The 7775-nt window shown below is 37.1% G+C and overlaps 1 pseudogene; it reads left to right on the forward strand.

Moving 5' to 3' along the window:
- Positions 1–4413: 4413 nt before the first annotated feature.
- Positions 4414–5269, forward strand: LOC137770920 (kinesin-like protein KIF17 pseudogene; annotated as a pseudogene).
- Positions 5270–7775: the final 2506 nt, after the last annotated feature.

A 7775-nucleotide genomic window follows, 5' to 3' on the forward strand; every position in this document is an offset into this window, starting at 1 on the left:
AAAGAAAAAGCTTGGAAATATATATTACTGACTTTTGTTACTGGGCTTCAGATGAAGCAAATCCTGATGGGCAAAATAGCTAACAACCTGTAAGAATAAATAAATCTCCAGCTAACAACTTGTAAGAAAATGTTGACTTCAGACCTTCAACTGCAAGGAAATGAATTCTGCTAACCACCAAGATCAGCTTGCAAACAGATCTTTCCCCAGTTAATACCTTCAGATGAGAAGGCTGACACTTTGATGTCAGCCTTGTGAGACCCTGAATGAAGGATCCAGCTAAACTGTGCCCAGAGTCCTGACCCACAGAAATTATATGGTAATAAAATTGTGTTCTTTTAAGATGCTAAGTTTGTGGTAATTTGATATTCAGCAAATAAAAAGCCAATACATCCTATATTCAAGTTTGCTTTTTTGAAGCCCTTTTACAAATTCAACTGTTTTTTGGCATTGATTACTATCTGTATAAAAAGTGGCCATTTTATACCTACTGTTAGGCTTCTCCTATTTTCCCCCACTCAAAAGCCTTTCCTGATGATTTCATATCACTGATCTTCCATAATCTTCTTGAAACTTATCAATCTGACCTATACAATTATATTATATAATGCTAGTCCTATTACATACTTTTCTCTATTGCAAAATCAAGAAATTTTCTATTTTGTACGAACGGTATTGACAATTACTCTCAATCTGGGTAAGGTTGGTGTTCATCTAACATTTTAATAGCACGGACGTTTTTACTATAAAGTGTTTTAGTGAACTTCACTGTATAAAACATATGTAATGCATTTTAAAAAGAGGTAGCTATTAAAATTATGTATAATTCAGTTTATGAAAAATTATAGAAGGGTGTGTGTATGCATATACATGAAAAAAAGAGATCTCTGAATGGACACCAAACTGTTGCTGATGGTTATCAGTATAATGAGATTTTAGGTGATTTTTATTTTCTTCCAAACGACAGTATGTAAAGTTCAAATTATTTACAGTAAATCATACATTATTTTATAATCAAAGCAGTTCCCTGTGAAAAAATAGAAGGGATATTGTGAGAAAATATATACTAAAATATTGACAGTGATTATCTTTGATTGATGGGAAAATGAGAAGTGTTTTTTTCTATTTTTATTCTTGCAATTTAAAATTATAATTTGAGTATATACCCTATGAAAACAGTTTAAACAACATAGGGTGCATAGAGTAGAAATTAAAAATATTTATACTAACACTTGTATCTCTGTACTCAATCCCAATGTGATTCTTCTTTCAATTAAAACACACTTTTTTAACAGTCTGATTGGCCTATACCTTCACATACATAGTTGTAGGGGAAAGAATGACAAGCTGTCTATATCCTGAGAGGCAGAGAAACAATTTAGTACTATCTTTACATGTGTGATGTGTGATCAGTTTCTTCTTATTCCTCTAGGTCCCAAAAGGAGGGAAGAAGGGAAAGAAACACTTGGCTAAAGTGTGCAATTTGATGCATTTTTACATGTATATACACATGTAAAATCACTGTTGATATGAAGGTACAGAATATTTTCATTACCAAGTGTTTCTTTGTACCACTTTGCAATCTTTGCACACTGTTACTGTCACTATAGATTGGTTTTCTTTTTCTAAAATATATATAAATAGAATCAGCCATCATAGACACTTTTATTTCTGGCTTCTTTAACTCAGCATAATGATTTTAAGATTCATCATTTTTTTTTTTATTTTTTATCAGCGGCATGTTCATCTTTACTGCTGAGTCACAATCTTTTGCATGGATATTTCACATTTTGCTTAGCCATTCACCAGTTGATGAGCATGTATTGTTTTCAGTTTTTCACTAGTATGAATAAAAGCTACTATGAATATTCTTATGCAGTTCTTTGTGCGGACTGTTTTCATTTCCTTGGGGTATACCTACGAGTGGAAAGGCTGAATTTTGTGATAGGTGAATATTTAACTTTTAAAGAAATCACTAGGCAGACTTCCAAAGTGGTTGTACCATTTCATATTCCCACCAGCAGGGTATGAGAAGTTGTTCCCCATCTTCACCAACTGTGAACTTAAATCTTTTTAATTTCAGCCATTCTAAGAGTTGTGCATTAGCATCACATTGTGTTCTTAGATTGTAATTCCCTCATGATTAACGATGCTGAGAATGTGTGCTTATTAGACATTTGTATATGCTCTTTTGTTAATCATCTGTTCATATCATTTGCCAATTTTTCTATTGGATTGATTCTTTTCTTACTGTTGCGTTTTAAGAGTTCTTTATATATTATGGATACAGGTCCAGTCTTTGTCAGATTTATTAAGAATATTTTATTCCAATCTGTGTCTTGCTATTTATTTTCTTCATGGTATCCTTAAAAGATCAAATGTTTTCAACTATGATAAATTCCAATTTATAACTTATTGTTTTAATTTTATGCTTCTTCCTTTATACTACTACCTAATAAATATTTGACAATGTTAAAATCATAAACATTTTTATAGAAATTTTATAATTTTAGCCTTTATATTTAGATTCATGGCTCATTTTAAGTTTATTTTTGTGTATGGTATGAGGTAAAGTTTGAGGTTCTTTTTTATTCATACAGCTTTCCAATTCTTCAGGCACTAATTGTTTATAAATCTTACCATTCTCCATTTAATTACCTTGGAAACTTTAGGGAAAATCAATGAAAGGTACATGGTGATTCTATTGCTTTACTTTTTATTCTGTTCTTTTGATCTAGTATCTATCATTTTGCCAACACCACCTCCTCTTATATACTGTAGCTTTATAATAAGACTTGAAATCAGGTAATATAAGTTCTCCACCCTTTTCTTCTCTCTAAAAATTTGTTTGAGAGACTTGTAGTCTGGACAAGACAGTGCAGAACCATTTTTTTTCCCTCTGCTCATCATCAAGCGCAGCTATAAATCCTAGAAATGACACAAGAAACAAACATAAGAGAATTCTAAAGGTAGTAAGAGAAAGGTAAGGAGTTGACCACAGGAATGGAGGAATAGCATTATGTCAGGAGTCTGGTATCCTCCCAACCAATAGAGGAAAGCCATATAGAGGTTTCCCACCTCCAGCTCTCCCAGCTGGGGATATGAGGGCAACCAGGGGGCACTGATAAGACAGACCATTTCCACACATGCTTTCCCCACCAAGAGACACTCCTGGCGGTTCTGGAAAACCTGTTCTGCCTACTCATGCAACATCAACAGAGACCAGAAGGAGTCCAAGCAGTACCAGATAAAGCGAGCAGACCAAAATAAGATTGCAAAGGCTTTCAAAATTAAACTGCCATTGGAAACACAGCCTCCTCTCCTCAAATACATAATGTTAAAAGACCCAAAAGAAAAGGATGATATAATGATTCTAAATGTATACACACCAAACAACAGAGACTCAAACTGCATGAAGCAAAAACTGATAGAGCTGAAAGAAAAAAGAGACAAATCTGAACTTATAGTTGGGGACTTCAGCCCACCTACCCCCCTCAAAAATTGAAGGAACTCTTAGAAAATCAGCAGACACATATAGGATCTGAACAATGCCATCATCCAAAAGAATATATTTTACACATATAGAATATTACACTTAACAACATAAGATTGCAAATTTTTTCAAGTGCCCTTGGGACATTCAACAAGATTGGCCGTATCCCAGGCCATAAAATAAATTTCAATGCATTTAAAAGAACTGAAATCATACAAAATGTGTTCTCTAACCATAATCAAATCAAATTAAAATCAATAAAAGAAAGACAACTGTCAGATGGTTTTGCATTTTGATTACACTGGTGGTTAAAAGAACTTACATGGGTTATAAAATTGCATATTTTTTATGCACATGGTTCAAATGTAAATACTTGAGTACAGTGTTAAATAAATGTGAGAACAGGCGTTATTGTCTTGTTTTTAATCTTACAGGAAAAGCATTAAATATTTCAACATCAAGTATATATTAGCCTTATGTTTCTCCTAGGTGACTTACAAATTTGAGAGTTTCTTTCTCTTTCTTGTTTGCTGAGATTTTTTTTTTTTAATGAATAAGGAGTGTTGAATTTTACCAAATTCTTTTTCTGCATCTATCAAAATGATATATTTTACCTCCTTTGTTAATATGATGAATTAAACTGATTAATTTAAGCACGTTCAAATATCCTTCTATTCCAGGAATTGAACCTATTTGTTCATAAGGTACTACCCTCTTAAATATTGTTGTATTCAATTTGACAATACTCTTAACGATTTTTGTGTTGTTTATGTTCATGGTGGATATATGTCTGCAATTTTTTTTTCTAATTTCATTGTCAGGATACATATTTAGAGTTAGCTGGTCTCAAAAGGTGTCTCAGAGAGGGAGAGTTCCATCCTCCTCTGCTTTATCTGAAAAACTTCAGGATTGAATGTTTGATGGAACTCTCAGTGAACGCATCTAACCATGAAGAGTTTTTTGTGAGAATTGTTTTGATAATTAATTCCTTTTTTATTTGTGATATATATATATATGGGGAAGAGAGAGAGAGGGAGAGAGAGGGGGCAGAGAGGGGGGGAGAGGGAGAGAGAGAGAAGAGAGAGAGGGAGGTGTGTGTGGAGGTCAAAGATCTGCAATAGTCGGAATTTGAGCTAGAGAAGAGCGATGGCTTGGTAACCGTCTGTTGGCGAGAACATAACTCTGCTCTTCCAGCAGCTCCTGGCGCAGGTGCAGCCACTGATTCGCTGGGGCTGTCCTACAGCAACCTGGAGACGATTAGGCGCGAGTCTTGCTGGGGTGAGGAAACCAACTTCTGGAAGATTCCCGAGCCCATCATCGTAAAAACCAGTCTCCCAGTAGTTTCAAAAGGGCCACAAAACAAACCAGCCCCCCAAATCTCGGCAGCCGAGAGCAGCGAACCAGGCGTGCAGCAGGAAGACCGCTGCAAGGGATGCTCAGTCAGAGAGACAGAGAAAATACTGCCAGTAACTACTTCCGGTCCAAGCCGGCCAGCCAGATCCCGGCCAACGACCCTCTGAAGAGCCTCACGCATCACAACCCGCCGCCAGGCCTCCACGGCCGCCTCAGCAACAACTCTGCCGTCCCGCCCACTCAGGCCCCTGAAAGGCGCCAGCCTCTGCCCTTTAGCCTCCAGCCCTCGCCATCGCCTTCACCGAGGCCAAGCATCAGGAAAGCAAAGACAATTCTGGCTTCTGGCAGCGGCCTCGGTTGGCACAGCTGCCTTGGGGCTTCTGTGAGGCTGCAGACCTCGCCCCCCGACCCCGCCAACCGTGACCCGGAAGCGCGAGGAGACCCAGGCTTTGGGAAGAAACATTCCTTCCCTCTTCCCCAGAGAGCCCACCTCTGGCCGGGCTGCGAGCCCCTCGGAGAGGCCCGCCTCGCTCTCCACGCCAGGGCGGTGTTCCCTTCTGCTCACCTGCCTTGGAGCCTGCCTGCCGTCAGTGCCCACCTGCGACGGTGTGAGGCTCGGTGGGCTCTGAGCCTCAGCTCTGCCTCAGGGCCTCCGACGGAGTGGGAGCAACTTCCACGTGGCTCAAGCGCAGCATCTCGGCGACTGGGAATGGTATCCCAGCTGACGGGCCCCACGTCCTGAGGTAAGCCCTGTGGAGGAACTGGAGGAGGCTTGAAGCAGAGGGCCGGTGCGGCCCGCTCGGAGCTGGTCTACGCCTTGAGGAGACCGCTCCACAGTCAGCAGCTGAGTCAGCTGCCGGGTGACGGTGGGGAGGACGCGCAGCGTCTTCTGGAGCCCTGCCTCAGATTTTCTGAGTCATAAAGACAGCTTTCCCCTTTGTTAATTTTGTACACTGCTTGCCTCATTTCTGTTTTATTGATATATACTTTTATCTTTATTTTTTTCTGATTTCTACTTTTAGTTTCCTTTGCGTTTTTTATTTTTGTTACTTATTCAATGCAGAATTTTGGGTCATTAATTTTAGACCTTTAAATTTTTTTTTTAATATGAGCACTTTAAAAGTTTCCCTCTAATAATTTTAAGTGGCCTCTCAAAGTTTTAATATTTTTTGCCTGCCCAGCAAGGCATCATAGTTCCCCCACCAGGGATCGAACGTGTCCCCTGCAGTGGAAGCTGGGGAATTCTGGCCACTGGGCCGCTGGGGAATTCCGGCCACTGGGCTGCTGGGGAATTCCCCTACCTATCCAAATTTTGTATGCTGTATTTTGTGTACCATAAAGTTGAAATTATTCTATAATTTCTACTTTGATTTTTTGTTTGTTTGATGGATTTTTTCGAAGTGGGTTTGATTGAAAATACTTAGTTTTCCTAGATACGGTTATTGATGTCTAATTTAATTATAGTGTGATCAGATAGAGTTTATTTCATATGATTTCAATTCTATTAAGTTGATTTAGACTTCTGGCGCAGTTTATGGGCCATCTTGGTGAATATAATATGAGTGCTTAAAGAATGTATTCTGACATTATCATATGTAGTATTTTGTAATTATCCATTAGATCTAGGTTGTGCATGCTGATTCCATTAGTTTTTTTGTCTAGTTCAATCAGTTGTTCAAGGGGACTGTTAATTCCACAATCATAGTAGGAGATTTTATCTAATTCTTTCTTTAATACTGTAGTTTTTGCATCATGTGTTTTGAACGTTGGTTCTCAGGTCATACACACTTATGATTGTTAGATCATCCTGATGAATTTAGCCTTTTACCTTTGTTAAATATCCTGCTTTATCTCTGGCAATAGACTTTTCTTGACGCTTACCTTATCTCATATTAAAATAGGTAATCCAGCCTTCTTATTCTTAGGGTTTGTATTGTATATAATTTCTATACATCTGCCCTCAATCTATCTGAGCTTTACATTTTAATTTCATCTCATATTTAACATACAGTTAGGTCCTGCTTTTATTAATTATTCTGTTAATCTGTGCCTTTTAGTTAGAGGGTTTCATCCATAAACATTCTGTCATTATTGATATCATTTGATTTAGGTTCACCATTTTATTATGGTGAATATTCCCTCTATTTCTACCCTTTTCTGATTTTCTAGTTCTTTCTTTGAATGAATTTTAGAATTCCATTAGAAATTATCTGTTGGATTTTTTTTGTTAGTAGTTGCTCTAGGATTAAGTCTTTACAGTCTATATAGGGTTAATATTTTACTACCTCACATGATATGTAGAAAACCTGCAACCATGTGGATCCATCCATGTGTTACCATAACCTCATCATTCTATGTATCTTATTATCTCGTGCTAAAAATGTTATACACCAAAAAGACACCATTATATTTTTTGCTTTAAATAGTCATGTGTGTGTTAACTAAACTAAGAGAAAAATTTATATTTATCAATATATTTATTATTTAATCTGTTCTTTCCAGATGGTCCGTATTTTCCTCTGGTACTATTTTTTTTTTCTGACTGCAAGAAATTGATTTAGCATTTCTTTTAGGTGCAGTGCTGGTGACAAAGTTTCCTATTCTTTTATCTGAAAATGTCTTTATTTACCATTTATTCTTGATTGATATTTTCACTTCATATAGAATTCTGTGCTTAACCATTCTTCCCCCTTCTTCTTGCTTCCATAGTTTCTGATATGGAGTCTATGGTGATATGAATTATTCTTTCCCTGTGTATAATATTCCATTTTCTCTAGCTAATTTTAAGATTTTCTCTTTCTCTTTGATTTTTAGCAAGTTAACTTTTCTTTGCTGGGATTTAGTTTTATTTATATTATTCCTAGTCCAGGTTTACTGAGCTTCTTATTTGTGTAAAAATACGTCTTCCATACATTTGGAAAGTTTTTTG

Source organism: Eschrichtius robustus, chromosome 10 (genome assembly GCF_028021215.1).
Source record: "Eschrichtius robustus isolate mEscRob2 chromosome 10, mEscRob2.pri, whole genome shotgun sequence".
Classification (NCBI taxonomy): Eukaryota; Metazoa; Chordata; class Mammalia; order Artiodactyla; family Eschrichtiidae; genus Eschrichtius; species Eschrichtius robustus.